Here is an 18,349-nt window from a genome sequence, read left to right as displayed (position 1 = left end):
ACGCTTAGTGCTTATCTTCGTATTACACTGCAGCGACTTCTGTCTTTTCTTTTTTGTATTCATCAACACTGCGTTAGAGTCTGAAATGTGTGAGTATGGGTGAAGTGTGTGCACAATTAGTACAGTGTAAAGGTAGCAAATAGCAGGTCGGTGAGAAATAAATGACGGGAGACATATGATAGCTCTACAACATGCATGGCACACGAAACTACTAGATTCTAGGATTTTGAAATATGAGCACAGGGATGGCTGGGAAATGCAGATGCTCCTCCAGCACACCACAAGGTGCGGTCCTACGAAAATAACAGTCGACTGAAAACAAATAGGTCACTCCATTTTTTCTACACTGTCCGATGTACAAAGAACAGGCAGATCGCCTTCATCTACCTCCAGTCAGTCAGTGTTACGATCTTCCTCGAAACTGAAGGAAATATGCCCTGTAGGCAATAATAAAGTTGTTATTTATATTTCCTTATATAATGATAAATGTTTATTATTCATGCTAGAATTGTATTAACCGGAAACTTAGTACATGTGTGAATACGTAGAGAAACAAAGTGTCCCTAGTATGCCTCTACTTGACTAGCTCGTTAATCAAAGATGGTTAAGTTTCCTGACCATGGACATGTGTTGTCATTTGATAAACGGGATCACATCATTAGAGAATGATGTGATGGACAAGACCCATCCGTTAGCTTAGCATTATGATCGTATAGTTTTATTGCTATTGCTTTCTTCATGACTTATACATATTCCTCTGACTATGAGATGATGAAACTCCCAAATACCGGAGGAACACTTTGTGTGCTATCAAACGTCACAACGTAACTGGTGATTATAAAGATGCTCTACAGGTGTCTCCGATGGTGTTTGTTGAGTTGGCATAGATCGAGATTAGGATTTTTCACTCCGAGTATGGGAGAGGTATCTCTGGGCCCTCTTGGTAATGCACATCACTATAAGCCTTGCAAGCAATGTGACTAATGAGTTAGTTATGGGATGATGCATTACGGAACGAGTAAAGAGACTTGCTGGTAACGAGATTGAACTAGGTATGAAGATACCGACGATCAAATCTCAGGCAAGTAACATACCGATGACAAAGGGAATAACGTATGTTGTTATGCGGTTTGACCGATAAAGATCTTTGTAGAATATGTAGGAACCAATATGAGCATCTAGGTTCCGCTATTGGTTATTGACCGGAGAGGTGTCTCGGTCATGTCTACATAGTTCTCGAACCCGTAGGGTCCGCACACTTAACGTTTGATGATGATTTGTATTATGAGTTATGTGATTTGATGAACGAAGTTTGCTCGGAGTCCCGGATGAGATCACGGACATGACGAGGAGTCTCGAAATGGTCGAGACATAAAGAATGATATATTGGACAATGTTATTCGGACGCCAGAAGAGTTCCGAGAGGTACCGGGTAAAAATGGAGTGTCGGAGGGGTTACCGGAACCCCCCGGGGAAGTAATGGGCCAACATTGGCCTTAGGGGAGAGAGAGGGCAGGCCATGAGGAGGTGGCATGCGCCCCCTCCATGGGGAGTCCGAATAGGACTAGGGGAGGGGCGCGGTCCCCCTTTCCCTCTCCCTCTCCCTTCCTTCTTCCCCCTTCCACCAAGTGGAATCCTACTAGGACTTGGAGTCCTAGTAGGACTCCTCTCTCTTGGCGCGCCCTACAGGGGTTGGCCGGCCTCCCCCTCTCCTCCTTTATATACGGAGGCAGGGGGCAGCCTGGAACACACAAGATCAATTGTCTTAGCCGTGTGCGGTGCCCCCCTCCACAGTTTAACACCTCGGTCATATCGTCGTGGTGCTTAGGTGAAGCCCTGCGCCGGTAACTTCATCATCACCGTCACCACGCCGTCATGCTAATTGAACTCTCCCTCGTCCTCAACTGGATCAAGAGCTCAAGGGACATCATCGTGCTGAACGTGTGCTGAACACGGAGGTGCCGTACGTTCGGTACTTGGATCGATTGAATCATGAAGACGTTCGACTACATCAACCGCGTTACTAAATGATTCCGCTTTCGGTCTACAAGTGTACATGGACAAACTCTCCCGTCTCGTTGATATGCATCTCCTAGATAGATCTTGCGTGATCGTAGGATTTTTTTTTGAAATTCTGCGTTCCCCAACAGTGGCATCCGAGCCAGGTCTATGCGTAGATGTTATATGCACGAGTAGAACACAATGACTTGTGGGCGATAATATTCATACTGCTTACCACCAACATCTTACTTTGATTCGGCGGTATTGTTGGATGAAGCGGCCCAGACCGACATTACATGACTGCATTCATGAGACTGGTTCTACCGACGTGCTTCGCACACAGGTGGCTGGCGGGTGTCTGTTTCTCCAACTTTAGTTGAATCAAGTTTGACTACGGTCGGTCCTTGTTGAAGGTTAAAACAACACAGTTGACGAAAAATCGTTGTGGTTTTGATGCGTAGGTAAGAACGGTTCTTGCTAGAAGCCCGTAGTAGCCACGTAAAACTTGCAACAACGAAGTAGAGGACGTCTAACTTGTTTTTGCAGGGCATGTTGTGATGTGATATGGTCAAGACGTGATGATATATAAATTGTTGTATGAGATGATCATGTTTTGTAAAAGTTATCGGCAACTGGCAGGAGCCTTATGGTTGTTGCTTTATTGTATGAAATGCAATTGCCTTGTAATTGCTTTACTTTATCACTAAGCGGTAGCGATAGTCGTAGAAGCAATAGTTGGCGAGACGACAACGATGCTACGATGGAGATCAAGGTGTCAAGCCGGTGACGATGGAGATCATGATGGTGCTTTGGAGATGGAGATCAAAGGCACAAGATGATGGTGGCCATATCATGTCACATATTTTGATTACATGTGATGTTTATCCTTTATGCATCTTATTTTGCTTAGTACGACGGTAGCATTATAAGATGATTCCTCACTAAATTTCAAGGTATAAGTGTTCTCCCTGAGTATGCATTGTTGCTACAGTTCGTCGTGCCGAGACACCACGTGATGATCGGGTGTGATAAGCTCTACGTTCACATACAACGGGTGCAAGCCAGTTTTGCACGTGCAGAATACTTGGGTCAAACTTGACGAGCCTAGCATATGTAGATATGGCCTCGGAACACTGAGACCGAAAGGTCGAACGTGAATCATATAGTAGATATGATCAACATAGTGATGTTCACCATTGAAAACTACTCCATCTCACGTGATGATCGGACATGGTTTAGTTGATATGGATCACGTGATCATTTAGATGACTAGAGGGATGTCTATCTAAGTGGGAGTTCTTAAGTAATTTGATTAATTAAACTTTAATTTATCATGAACTTAGTACCTGATAGTTTTTGCATGTCTGTGTTGTTGTAGATCAATGGCCCGTGCTACCGTTCCTTTGAATTTTAATGCGCTCCTAGAGAAAGCTAAGTTGAAAGATGATGGTAGCAACTACACCGACTGGGTCTGTAACTTGGGGGTTATCCTCATTGCTCCATAGAAGAATTACGTCCTGAAAGCACCGCTAGGTGCAAGACCCGCTGCAGGAGCAACTCCAAACGTTATGAACATCTGGCAGAGCAAAGCTGATGACTACTCGATAGTTTAGTGTGCCATGCTTTACGGCTTATAATCAGGACTTCAAAGACGTTTTGAACGTCATGGAGCATATGATATGTTCCAGGAGTTGAAGTTAATATTTCAAGCAAATGCCCAAGTTGAGAGATATGAAGTCTCCAACAAGTTAGCAAAATGGAGGAGAATAGTTCTGTCAGTGAACACATACTCAGAATGTCTGGGTACCACAACCACTTGACTCAACTGGGAGTTAATCTTCCTGATGATAGTGTCATTGACAGAGTTCTTCAATCACTGCCACCAAGCTATAAAGGCTTCGTGATGAACTATAATATGCAAGGGATGGAAAAGACTATTCCCGAGCTCTTCGCAATGCTAAAGGCTGCGGAGGTAGAAATCAAGAAGGAGCATCGAGTGTTGATGGTTAACAAGACCACTAGTTTCAAGAAACAGGGCAAAGGGAAGAAGGGGAACTTCAAGAAGAACGGCAAGCAAGTTGCTGCTCAAGTGAAGAAGCCCAAGTCTGGACCTAAGCCTGAGACTGAGTGCTTCTACTGCAAAGGGACTGGTCACTAGAAGCGGAACTGCCCCAAGTATTTGGCGGATAAGAAGGATGGCAAAGTGAAAGGTATATTTGATATACATGTTCTTGATGTGTACCTTACTAATGCTCGTAGTAGCGCCTGGGTATTTGATACTGGTTCTGTTGCTCATATTTGCAACTCGAAACAGGGGCTACGGATTAAACGAAGATTGGCTAAGGACGAGGTGACGATGCGCGTGGGAAATGGTTCCAAAGTCGATGTGATCGCCGTCAGCACGCTACCTCTACATCTACCATCGGGATTAGTTTTAGACCTGAATAATTGTTATTTGGTGCCAGCGTTAAGTATGAACATTATATCTGAATCTTGTTTGATGCGAGACAGTTATTCATTTAAATCCGAGAATAATATAATGGTTGTTCTATTTATATGAGTAATATCTTTTATGGTCATGCACCCTTGATGAGTGGTCTATTTTTGTTGAATCTCGATTGTAGTGATACACATATTCATGTTGATGGGCTTTTGGAAACTCCATGCTGATGGGCTTTTGGAATCACTTGATGCTTGCGAACCATGCCTCATGGCAAGATGACTAAGACTCCGTTCTCCGGAACAATGGAGCGAGCAACTGACTTATTGGAAATAATACATACTGGTGTATGCGGTCCAATGAGTGTTGAGGCTCGCGGCGGGTATCGTTATTTTCTGACCTTCACGGATGATTTGAGCAGATATGGGTATATCTACTTGATGAAACATAAGTCTGAAACATTTGAAAAGTTCAAAGAATTTCAGAGTGAAGTGGAAAATCATCGTAACAAGAAAATAAAGTTTCTACGATCTGATCGTGGAGGTGAATATTTGAGTTATGAGTTTGGTCTTCATTTGAAACAATGTGGAATAGTTTCACAACTCACGCCACCTGGAACACCACAGTGTAATGGTGTGTCCGAATGTCGTAACCGTACTTTATTGGATATGGTGCGATCTACGATGTCTCTTACTGATTACTGCTATTGTTTTGGGGTTATGCTTTAGAGACGGCTGCATTCACGTTAAATAGGGCACCATCTAAATCCGTTGAGACGACACCATATGAACTGTGGTTTGGCAAGAAACCGAAGTTGTTGTTTCTTAAAGTTTGGGGCTGGGATGCTTATGTGAAAAAGCTTCAACCTGATAAGCTCAAACCCAAATCGGAGAAATGTGTCTTCATAGGATACCCAAAGGAGAATGTTGGGTACACCTTCTATCACAGATCCGAAGGCAAGATATTCATTGCTAAGAATGGGTCCTTCCTAGAGAAGGAGTTTCTCTTGAAAGAAGTGAGTGGGAGGAAAGTAGAACTTGATGAGGTAATTGTACCTTCTCCCGAATTGGAAAGTAGTTCATCACAGAAATCAGTTCCAGTGATTCCTACACCAATCAGTGAGGAAGCTAATGATGATGATCATGAAACTTCAGATCAAATTACTACCGAACCTTGTAGGTCAACCAGAGTACGATCCACACCAGAGTGGTACGGTAATCCTGTTCTGGAGGTCATGTTACTTGACCATGACGAACCTACAAACTATAAGGAAGCGATGATGAGCCCAGATTCCACGAAATGGCTTGAGGCCATGAAATCTGAGATAGGATCCATGCATGAAAACAAAGTGTGGACTTTGGTTGACTTGCCCGGTGATCGGCAAGCCATAGAGAATAAATGGATCTTCAAGAAGAAGACTGACGCTGACGGTAATGTTACTGTCTACAAAGCTCGACTTGTTGTGAAAGGTTTTCGACAAGTTCAAGGAGTTGACTACGATGAGACCTTCTCACCCGTAGCGATGCTTAAGTCTGTCCAAATCATGTTAGCAATTGTCGCATTTTATGACTATGAAATTTGGCAAATGGATGTCAAAACTGCATTCCTTAATGGATATCTTAAAGAAGAGTTGTATATGGTGCAACCAGAAGGTTTTGTCGATCCTAAAGATGCTAACAAAGTGTGAAAGCTCCAGCGATCCATTTATGGACTAGTGCAAGACTCTCGGAGTTGGAATATACGCTTTGATAATGTGATCAAAGCATATGGTTTTATACAGACTTTTGGAGAAGCCTGTATTTACAAGAAAGTGAGTGGGAGCTCTTGTAACACCCCGGATGTAACTTTCCATAATTGTAACTCCAACTCTTGCCATTTTCGGCCATGTGTTATGATATTCCCTCCGTGGTCGGGTTTTGTTTTTCGTTTTGCGTTTTGTTCATGTCATGCATCTCATATCATGTCTTCATGTGCATTGCATTTGCATACGTGTTCGTCTCTTGCATCCGAGCATTTTCCCCGTTGTCCGTTTTGCAATCCGGTGCTCCCACCTCCTCCGGCGCACCCCTCTTGTTTCGTTTCGTGAGCGGGTGTTGAATGTTCTCGGAATGGACTGAGGCTTGCCAAGTGGCCTTGGTATACCACCGGTAGACCACCTGTCAAGTTTCGTTCCATTTGGATGTCGTTTGGTACTCCAACGGTTAACCGGGCAACCGCAAAGTCCTTTTGTGTGTTGCAGCAAAAAAACCCTCCAAACAGCCCAAAACACCTCTAAGTCATCTCCATGCTCTAGGTCGTTCGATCACGATCGTGTGGGTGAAAACCGCACCTCATTTGAAGCCTCCTAGCTCCCTCTACCTATATATACACCTCCCCTCCCGAGACATTCGCAGTCCAAACCCTAGAAAATCACCTCCGGCGCCGCCGGACAAACCCGCCGCCGCCCGCAGCCACTCCGCAGCCGCCACCTGTCGCCGCAGCGCCGTCCCTGCCGCTGGCCCGCCAGGCCCGCCGCGGGCCCCCGAAGCCCGTTGCCCCGCCGCCCGAGAGTGCGCCTCCCCGCGCGCTCGCGCCGCCCAAGCGCCGGCGTGCCACCGCTGCCTCGCCCGCCGCCCGGCGCCGCCCTTCGCCGTCGACCACGCCCCGCCGCCCGACGCCACTGCTTCCGCCGGTCGCCGCCGCCGCACCTCGCGCCGCCGTCCTCCCCGGCGCCTCCGTCCCCGAGCCCAAGCGCCGGCCTCCTCTCCGTCCCCTCCGGCCGGCCTCCTCCTTCCTCTCCTCCACCGTCCTCCCTCGCTCCGGCGAGCTCGAACAGCCGTTCCACGGCCAGATCCCGATCCAAAATTCCCGAGGTTGACTTTTCCCCCCTCTCGTTTTTCTCCGTCCCAGATTCTTACATTACATGCCCATGTTCATCGCATCATAACTCTCTGCATATAGCTCTGTTTCACGCGTGTAATATACCAAAATGTTAGCCTCGTGATGCTCTACATTTTTTTCAATTGCACCATGTTCATTAGAGTCCATCTTGATGCCCAAATCTCTGGTGCAAGAGTGCTAGTTGCTGTTGTCTGCTGTTACTTAGCAGAACTTGGAGATTTGTTATTTTTGTTGCATTTAATCTGTGCATCTTATGGGCATGAGCTCTACATGTGTTTTATTGTATGCCATGCCATATTTCCAGTGGTGTATGCCGTGTATTTTTGTGATCTCTGTGGTGACTATCACAAGCATGCAAACTAGGCTCCGTAATGTTTCTGATTTCAGGGACTTAGTAATTTCTCCAAGTCTGTGACTGCTGTTATTTTGTTGCTATGTATCCATGTGTCTACAGAGAGATCCATGCTTATTTTGGAGATGTTCAGTAGGGATGTTTTGTAGATATTGTTATAATTGATCCATTCCTGCCCTTGTTTGAAATTATGGAGTGCCATAGGATGACTCATTCTTGCTCTACTTTTGCTATAAAATATTTCTGGCAGATTGTTTACGTGTTATTCAATTTTGCCAAGCTTGTTGTAGTTGATCCATTCATGCTATGTACTTGATCTTGCCATGGATAGCTTCATAAACATGCCATATTTCTGTAGGTATGCTTGTTTTGTCATGCATTGCTTTGTGGTGAGTGCATCAAGCTCACCAAGATGCCTTCATATTATTGTTTTCTGCATGCTCTGTTTTCTGCTGAGTCTGAAACCTGTTAACGTAACTTGCTATGTTTACATGGTTGGCATCATATCTTCTGGTCCTTTTTGGCTTATGGTCAGTAAGAGACTTTTGTCATATGCATTTAGCAGAATACTTCCATGCCTTGTTTTACCATGTTAAGTTCCTGTAGCATGTTCATTTCGTGCTCTAAACATTGCTACCTGATGCTGTTTCTGCCACGTCCAGTAATTTCTCCAAGTCTGTGAACCTGTTATCTTTTGCACTTTTTCCATGCTTGTTTGAGCTTGTTATGTTGTGATCTAGCCATAGCTCAGTGTTCATCTTATGTTTGAGCCTGTTATCTTTTGCACGTCCAGTAATTTCTCCAAGTCTGTGAACCTGTTATCTTTTGCACTTTTTCCATGCTTGTTTGAGCTTGTTATGTTGTGATCTAGCCATAGCTCAGTGTTCATCTTTTGTCAAGCATCACCTGTAGATTACTGCCATATGCTTTGTGGCTATGTTGGAGTGCTGTAGCATTGTTACTTGTTGCATCCTAAGTGCTATCATGCTGTTAATCACAGATTCGTGTCATTCTTGTTTTGCTTGCCATTTGCAAACCGTGCATCCGTTTCCGGTGATCTTTATATCGATTTCAACCGAAATCATCTCATCTTTCCAGTGGCATACTTGGTTTGCCAAGTTACTGCCTTCTTAATCATTTGTCTTCCGGAGCACGCATATGCATCGCATATCATATCTCGCATATCATACTTGTTTTGCATCATGTTGCTTGTGCATTTCTCGTGATTGATTGTGGTTCCGTTGCTTGTGTTCTTGTTTTGGGTAGAGCCGGGAGATGAGTTCGTGAACGAAGAACCTGTTGAGTACGCTTACTAGGATCAAGCTTTCGTCAACTCTGAGAACCTTGCAGGCAAGATGACCATACCCTCGAAATCACTTCTATCTTTGCTTTGCTAGTTGTTCATTCTATTGCCATGCTGCGCTACCTACCACTTACTATATCATGCCTCCCATATTGCCATGTCAAGCCTCTAACCATCCTTTCCTAGCAAACCGTTGTCTGGCTAAGTTACCGCTTTTGCTCAGCCCTTCTTATAGCGTTGCTAGTTGCAGGTGAAGTTGAAGTTGGTTCCATGTTGGAACATGGATATTTTGGGATATCACAATATCTCTTATTTCATTAATGCATCTATATATTTGGTAAAGGGTGGAAGGCTCGGCCTTATGCCTGGTGTTTTGTTCCACTCTTGCCGCCCTAGTTTCTGTCATACCGGTATTATGTTCCTTGAGTTTGCGTTCCTTACGCGGTTGGGTGATTTATGGGACCCCCTTGACAGTTCGCCTTAAAAAAACTCCTCCAGCAAGGCCCAACTTTGGTTTTACCATTTGCCACCTAAGCCTTTTCCCCCGGGTTTCCGCGAGCCCGAGGGTCATCTTTATTTTAACCCCCCGGGCCAGTGCTCCTTCGAGTGTTGGTCCGAACCGAGCCGCCTGCGGGGCCACCTCGGGGAAACTCGAGGTCTGGTTTTACTCGTAGCCTGTCTCATCCGGTGTGCCCTGAGAACGAGATATGTGCAGCTCCTATCGGGATTTGTCGGCACAGTCGGGTGGCTTTGCTGGTCTTGTTTTACCATTGTCGAAATGTCTTGTAAACCGGGATTCCGAGTCTTATCGGGTCTTCTTGGGAGAAGGTTTATCCTTCGTTGACCGTGAGAGCTTATGATGGGCTAAGTTGGGACACCCCTGCAGGGTATTATCTTTCGAAAGCCGTGCCCGCGGTTATGAGGCAGATGGGAATTTGTTGATGTCCGGTTGTAGAGAACTTGTCACTTGACCCAATTAAAATACATCAACTACGTGTGTAGCCGTGATGGTCTCTTCTCGGCGGAGCCCGGGAAGTGAACACGGTTTGTGTTATGAATGACGTAAGTAGGAGTTCAGGATCACTTCTTGATCATTACTAGTTGACGACCGTTGGGTTTCTTCTCTTCTCGCTCTCATTTGCGTATGTTAGCCACCATATATGCTAGTGCTTGCTGCAGCTCCACCTCATTACACCATCCTTTCCTATAAGCTTAAATAGTCTTGATCTCGCGGGTGTGAGATTGTTGAGTCCTCGTGACTCACATATTCTACCATAACAGTTGCAGGTGCCGACGATGCCAGTGCAGATGATGAGATCGACCTCAAGTGGGAGTTCGATGAGGAACGTGGTCGTTACTATGTGTCTTTTCCTGATGATCAGTAGTGGAGCCCAGTTGGGACGATCGGGGATCTAGAATTTGGGGTTATCTTATTTTCATTTGGATTTGACCGTAGTCGGTCTATGTGTGTATTTTGGATGATGTATGAATTATTTTTATGTATTTTGTGAAGTGGCGATTGTAAGCCAACTCTTTATCCCATTCTTGTTCATTACATGGGATTGTGTGAAGATGACCCTTCTTGCGACAAGACCACAATGCGGTTATGCCTCTAAGTCGTGCCTCGACACGTGGGAGATATAGCCACATCGTGGGCGTTACAGCTGTGTAGCATTTATAATATTATATGTGGATGACATATTGTTGATTGGAAATAATACAGAATTTCTGGATAGTATAAAAGGATACTTGAAGAATTTTTCAATGAAAGACCTCGGTGAAGCTACTTACATATTGGGCATGAAGATCTATAGAGATAGATCAAGACGCTTAATTGTACTTTCACAAAGCACATACCTTGATAAAGTTTTGAAGAAGTTCAAAATCGATCAGTCAAAGAAAGGGTTCTTGCCTGTGTTACAAGGTGTGAAGTTGAGTCAGAGTCGATGCCCGACCACTGCAGAAGATAGAGAGAAAATGAAAGTCATTCCCTATGCCTCAGCCATAGGTTCTATCATGTATGCAATGCTATGTACCAGACCTGATGTGTGCCTTGCTATAAGTTTAGCAGGGAGGTAGAGAAGTAATCCAGGAGTGGACCACTGGAAAGCGGTCAAGAACATCCTGAAATACCTGAAAAGGACTAAGGATATGTTTCTCGTTTATGGAGGTGACAAAGAGCTGTCATAAATGGTTACGTCGATGCAAGCTTTGACACTGATCCGGATGACTCTAAGTCACAAACCAGATACGTATTTATATTGAATGGTGGAGTTGTCAGTTGGTGCAGTTCCAAGAAGAGCGTCATGGCGGGATCTACGTGTGAAGGAGTCTGGATGAAGGAGTTCATATCCGATCTAGAACACACAAGGATAACAGGGGACAGCCGGCCTTCCCCTCTCCTCCTTTATATACGGAGGCAGGGGGCACCCTAGAACACACAAGATCAATTGTCTTAGCCGTGTGCGGTGCCCCCTCCACAGTTTAACAGCTCGGTCATATCGTCATAGTGCTTAGGTGAAGCCTGCACTGGTAACTTCATCATCATTGTCGCCACAAAGAGGTGCCGTACGTTCGGTACTTGGATCGGTTGAATCGTGAAGGCGTTCGACTACATCAACCGCATTACTAAACGCTTCCACTTTTGGTCTACGAGGGTACGTGGACACACTCTCCCGCCTCGTTGCTATGCATCTCCTAGATAGATCTTGCGTGATCGTAGGAATTTTTTTGAAATACTGTGTTCCCCAACAGAAACGCCAGCGACCACCGGCCCAGTCCCCTGCCTCCGCCCTCCCCTCGACCTCACCGCACAGCCATGCTTGGCACCGCCCCGGCCATCCCTACAAGCCCCGCCGACCTCCAGATCGGGCACAAGCAGCTCCTGTGCCCCACACCCCTATGATAGACACCGATGCGCCGCTTCCCCTGCGAATAGGCGGACTAGGTGCTCCGCGCGCCTAAGCAGGTGCTGCTTCTTTAAATTGCGTTTCAACTGACCCTGAATTGAAATCCAGGCGGGCTACTGACCTCTAGCCAAGGTGAAATAGTAAATGGGAGGAAACCTTGTGCATTTAGTATCACGAAGAAGATGAAGTAAGAAGCGCTCAACTAGTTTCTTTCGTGAGATGAATACGGTGTGAGTAGAGACGTAAGATTTGCACGAATAAGGGAAGAGGAGTACCTCTTTCTGCTGGCAGTGTTGTGCCCTCCTTCTGTTTTTTCAGCGATCTTCTTGTGGTTTGCTGGCAACGAGAAGTTGTGGAGGACGGTGGAGCCTTGGACGAACCAATGGCCAAGTTGTTGAGTGTGGTGCGATGGCCGTCTGTCGGCGGCGGGGAACCAGATCCAAGGCGGCGAAAACGGTGTAGCGGGAACAGCTCCCATGTGGTGGACGGTTGCGACAGTGGAGCGGCAGCGGTGAGGCACAGGACGGCGTGGTCGAAGTGGTTCTGGAGGCAGCTCTGCCTCGGCTTCAGCTGCTAAGTCCTTGAGGGCGTTGCTGTTGCGGTTGCGTTGGACGACGACGTCGGGGTACCGGCTCTGGCGTGATGGAGGAGGGCGGTGATACGACTCCAACGTATCTATAATTTTTGATTGTTCAATGCTATTATTATCCATCTTGGATGTTTTATATGCATTTATATGCTATTTTATATGATTTTTAGGACTAACCTATTAACCTAGAGCCTAGTGCTAGTTTCTGTTTTTTTCCTTGATTTTGAGTTTTACAGAAAAGGAATACCAAATGGAGTCCAATTGACGTGCCAATTTTTGATGATTTTTTATGGACCAAAAGTAGCCCCCGGAGTAAAAGAGTTGGGCCAGAAGACTCCCGAGCCATCCACGAGGGTGGAGGACGTGCCCCCCTATCTCGTGGATGACTCGGAGACCCCCCCCTGACGAGAGACCGACGCCAAAAATTCCTATAAATATAGAAACCCCTAGAAATAAACCTAGATCGGGAGTTCCGCCACCGCAAGCCTCTGTAGCCACCAAAAACCAATCGAAACCCTGTTCCGGCACCCTGCCAGAGGGGGATTCATCACCGGTGGCCATCTTCGTCATCCCGGCGCTCTCCATGACGAGGAGGGAGTAGTTCACCCTCGGGGCTGAGGGTATGTACCAGTAGCTATGTGTTTGATCTCTCTCTCTCTCTCATGTTCTTGATTTGGCACGATCTTGATGTACCCCGAGCTTTGCTACTATAGTTGGATCTTATGATGTTTCTCCCCCTCTATCTTCTTGTAATGGATTGAGTTTTCCCTTTGAAGTTATCTTATCGGATTGAGTCTTTAAGGATTTGAGAACACTTGATGTATGTCTTGTGTGGGATACCCGTGGTGACAATGGGGTATTCTATTGATTCACTTGATGTATGTTTTGGTGATCAACTTGCGGGTTCCGTGACCTTGGGAACTTATGCATAGGGGTTGGCACACGTTTTCGTCTTGACTCTCCAGTAGAAACTTTGGGGTACTTGTCGTGGAATTAACACGTCAGATGTCCTAGGTGTAAGGACTTAGTCGTGAGGCCAACGCATCTATGTAGTAGCTTGAGAGGGGTTGATTGGGATGAGAGACGCAGGGCGGATCAACGCACAAGACAAGGGTTTAGACAGCTTCGGGCCCCGGGAAACATCATACGGTAACAACCCTACATGTTGTTTGAGGCTAGGTCTCATTATGCTTATGAGAGAGTCACCGGTAAGCCGGCTCTTTGTGTCTAGCCCTAGAGATTGTTTCTTGTTGCTCGTCCCTCTTTGGGGTGCCCTGCCCCTCCTTATATAAGTTAGAGGGGCGGGTTACATGTGGAGTCCTAGTAGGACTAGGACTAGTCTATCTTCTCTTACAAGTTAATTACAAGTCAGGGTCTTGCTTCCTCGTAAAGGAAATATTCATCATCCCTTTCTACTTAAGCCGGCCCATCATAAACGTGAGCCGGCCTTCTGGGCCTTGGGCCTAGTCTTCTATCTGACCCGCCGTCGGGGTCATCCGTGAGTCGTCAGGCTCATGAGTTGTCTGACAGTGAGCCGCCAGACCCGTGAGTCGCCAGACCTCCAGCGGGTCACCGTGAAGCGCCAAGTCCGGCCGGGTCATACTTCCGGCCGGGTCATACCGCGGGGTATATCCCCGACATTAGCCCCCAGTTTAATTTGGATTTATCCATGTTAAACTAATCTGCAATATAAACACAAGAACAAATTTGATATGTTGTGTTCCGGGTTAAATATTCTTTGTAAGCCGGCACTTGATCATCCTTAAGTCCTTGTCATCTTCCTTCTTGATATGTATCCATAATCTCATAGCAAATCTCTTTAGCAGATATGTTCAAATTTTGCCAATGCAAAAAATCCAGATACTTCCTTTGAAAATCCGGGTCAACAGGCCAGCTTTAGAGTCAATTTGCTGACATTGGTCTCTTGTTGAGAAATATTGTAAGAGATAATCCACTTGAGTCGGCTTTCAATGCTCTGACTTGACAAAAATATTGGTCCTCAAATATTCAACTTATATTCAACCGGCTTAAAGATATAAAACTTGCCGGTTTATGAGTACCAAAATTGCTGGGTTATAAATAGATGATGCCAAGTCATAATTGTCGCCGACGCCGGTTTATGATTTTTGCAGACACCAGGTCAATCTGATTTACTCAAAACTGAAAATTGTAAGATATTTCTCCCTTATATCCATATTACCTGTAGCCCCCAAGAGCCGGTTTAATCAGCATGAATAAGCCGGGACTTATCACCATGGCTTTAAATAAAATCCAGTTGTGTAGCCCCATGAGTCGGCTATAGTCATAGTAGTGTAGCCGGGTCATCTTAGAATTGTCTTCAGCAGAGAGCAATATACATTAGCCCCCAAGTGTCGGGTCATTATGTAGTAATGAGCAGGGACTTTGTAAATATGATGATGTAAATTTGAGCAGTAACGTGTAGCCCCCAAGGGCCGGTTTAGTAAGATAATACTGAGCTGGGACTTTTCATTGGAAATAATATCATATGATGTAACCCCCATCTTGGGGCTTGAACCCACGTCCACAAGGTTAATAGCTTTGTGCTTTACCAACTGAGCAGTGGATCCTTCAATATAATGTAATAAGGCTTGTGTATCTTGAATTTTAACAGGAGCAATTGGTAGCCCCCAAGGGCCGGCTCATTACGATGTGATGAGTCGGGTCTTCAATGAGGTGAGCAAAAAATGACTTTGCATTAGCCCCCAAGTGCCATGGTGCATGCTGGCAGTGACATGGGACTTGCATATTTGATGTAATCTCAACTTGAATAATGTAGCCCCCAAGTGCCGGGTTGTAAGCCTGCAGCGACTCGGGACTATTCCTTCCATTGTAGAATAAATCATATCCATTGATAAAATAATAGCCATTGCGCTGAAGCGACTTTGAAAACCTCAATCATAATATTAGTTTCTGATAACCATAATAAAAATCCAGCCATGTTGGCTATTAAAGATTTGACTAACCCGACTGGAAAACCTCAATCATTCAAATCATAATGAAAATCCAGCCAAGTTTGGCTATTTAAAGATTTCAAATACCTTATCTGTTGACAAGTAAATCCGGAGTTTAAATACCCAGCGGCTCTTGGCCGATGGCGATTTATTACACCTCCATTGTAAGCCGGAATTTTTATAACCCGGCTATTTATAGCCTTTGAGAAAATCAAGAATTGATAACCCTTTTGAGACACCAATGCCAATCTTTCGATGATGGGCTTGAACTGAACCATTTATGTAAGTCATAGCTCTGTAAATCCTGCACAGAGTTTAAATAACGTATGCCCTGGCGACTTAACGTCAAAAGCCAGGGCGGGTAACCTCCCAAATGTAGTCTTACCCTGCACACAAGTAGATCACAAGATCCCTATGATCCCTTGAATGATACCGCCGGTTTATGTGACCCGGACAGTGAGGGTGAGAACCCAATTCTGTAAAAGCCAATGCTTCGACATAGATGATGATTGTCATAAACCGGCGACTTATCTTCGAAAATCAAGACGGGTTAAAATAGAAACCACTCATATACACTTTAGATGTGTTCAAAAGAGCTTCAAATAAAATCCAAAAATTATTTGCAAAAAGAGACTTCAAAAATTTTGAGGCTTCTGATTCGAATACGATCAGAAAACCCTCCCAAAGGGGTTAAGCTAAGATTCGAATACGATCATATAGCCCCCAGTGGCTTTGGCGTTGCCGATCAAGAGGGTACCGATAGCTATGTTCTCTTTGGTTCGAATACGACCTATGTTTGAACAGGAAGCCCCCAAATGACCTTGAGAGTTGTTTAACGACGCTGATTCGAATACGATCCACGTCGGTTCCCAAGAGGGGTTTGAGCTATGATTCGAATACGATCAAGAAGCCGCCTAGTGAGCTCGGCAGTGTGCCGATCAAGAGGGTACCGACAGCTATGTTCTCTTTGGTTCGAATACGACCTATGTTTGAACAGGAAGCCCCCAAGTGACCATATAAGTTTAAGCATTGCACCAATCAAGAGGGTACTGATAGCTATGCCCAATGAGCAGGAAGCCCCCAAGTGACCATAATAAGATAAGCCGTAAGGCAGGATACCTATGTTTGAACCGTGCATCATGGCAGCAAGTTCTTTTTGGCAACCTTTAATTTTTTCTGAGAACTCGAATCTTGCGAGAGATTAATTCTTTTTGAACCCGAACTTTGAACCGGATTTGAGAGCTTAAAAGCTTTGTAAGAGACAAATTTACCTTGAGCCGGATGTTTGAACCGGATTTGAGAGCTTCAAAGCTTTGCGGGAGAGAGATGTCTCTTGAACCGGATTTTAAACCGGAATCTTTATTTTAAGCCGGATATTTTTCTGACGGCCTTTAAATTTGCATCGATAGAGCAGTAATCTCCAGGGCCGGGTTATTTTTTCCTCCAATGACCCAGAGTTCTTGAGCCTGCTGAAACTGGCACGATTTGTTGAGTCATGTCATTGTAGCCCCCGAGTCTCAAGACGACTCAAGGATTTGGCTTGAGATTCTCCATATTTGACCATAGCAGAAGGTGTATATCATTGGCGCTGATAGCGCGATGTGAATCCACAGAAGGTTGAAAGTGACTGTGGCGGGTTATAAATGATCCCGTATGAGCCGTGTCAGCAACTCGGCCAATGGTTCCTTCCAACTGGCTGTTTGAAGTTAACCGAACTATAGTGGCGGCGATTTGTGCGCCTGCCCATTGAACTATCCAGTGCAGACGGCGGCTGATAACATATGATAATTTGCCTCCAATTTGTTGGAAGAAAACCGGGCTTCCCAAGTAGTGACCTGCACATACTCAATACATAGCTCATGCAGACAGGTGCGGCTCGGTGTGTTGATGTAGACCAGGCCGCTAGAGGCGGACGGAAGAGACGACCACAGCATCAGAGGTGGTACAGACAGATGAGTTGGTCACGATGTTGTAAACCGGTGTGGTCGGGCGAGTCAATCGCCGGCGCGGTAAGCCGCGCGGATGGGCGAGTGAACCACGTCGCGTTCATGTATTGAACAATTGTCCTAATATGTCAGGCCAGAAATGATCCACCGCGGAGTTGATGATTATCACGGTGAAGCTGAAATCAATCACGACCAAGTCGGCCGCGGGAGCAGACAGATGAGCCGGCCGCGGTGTTGTAAGCCGGTGCGGACGAGCAAGTTGTCCTCCGCGTTGTAACCCGGCGCGGACGCATGAACCGGCGGGGAGGGCGGACGGGCGAGTCGTCCGTGGCGTTGTAAGGTGGTGCGGACGAGCAAGTTGTCCTCCGCGTTGTAACCCGGCGCGGACGCATGAACCGACGGCGAGGGCGGACGTGCGAGTCATCCGTGGCGTTGTAAGGTGGTGCGGACGGGCGAGTCGGCCGACGCGCTGATGTAAACCGGACCGCGATACGCGTGTCCGTGAGGCTGCGCGGCACAACCGAACATGCCTCCGCGGTGTAATACCACCCCTTTTTCCTTTAATATCCGCCCTGCATAAAAATATTACAGGCCAGAGTAATTGTTTTTTGACAAAAGGAATATGTGCCAAAATTACATTTAGAAGGATATCACCTGATTCGTTCGGATGACAACGCGACAGAGGCAGCTCAGGAAGACCGGCGACTCAATATAGCCCCAGCGGCTCAATGTGGCAGCAGAACTCTACGTGGCTCCGGTGGTTCAACACAGAGGCAATTTAAGCTGAAGCGCGAACTTGGCTTTACTAACGACCATAGCGTCGATTAATTCAATGGCTTTTCCACCATCTCATCCATTTTCAACAATAATCTTGCTTTGAGGCTGCAGCCACGCACAGTAGAAATCAAGTGCAGGGCCGACGGATCAGCTATAGCGGCTCTCAGCTTGAGACGGCGG

Source organism: Triticum aestivum, chromosome 4D (genome assembly GCF_018294505.1).
Source record: "Triticum aestivum cultivar Chinese Spring chromosome 4D, IWGSC CS RefSeq v2.1, whole genome shotgun sequence".
Lineage (NCBI taxonomy): Eukaryota > Viridiplantae > Streptophyta > Magnoliopsida > Poales > Poaceae > Triticum > Triticum aestivum.
This window is presented reverse-complemented; position numbering follows the sequence as displayed.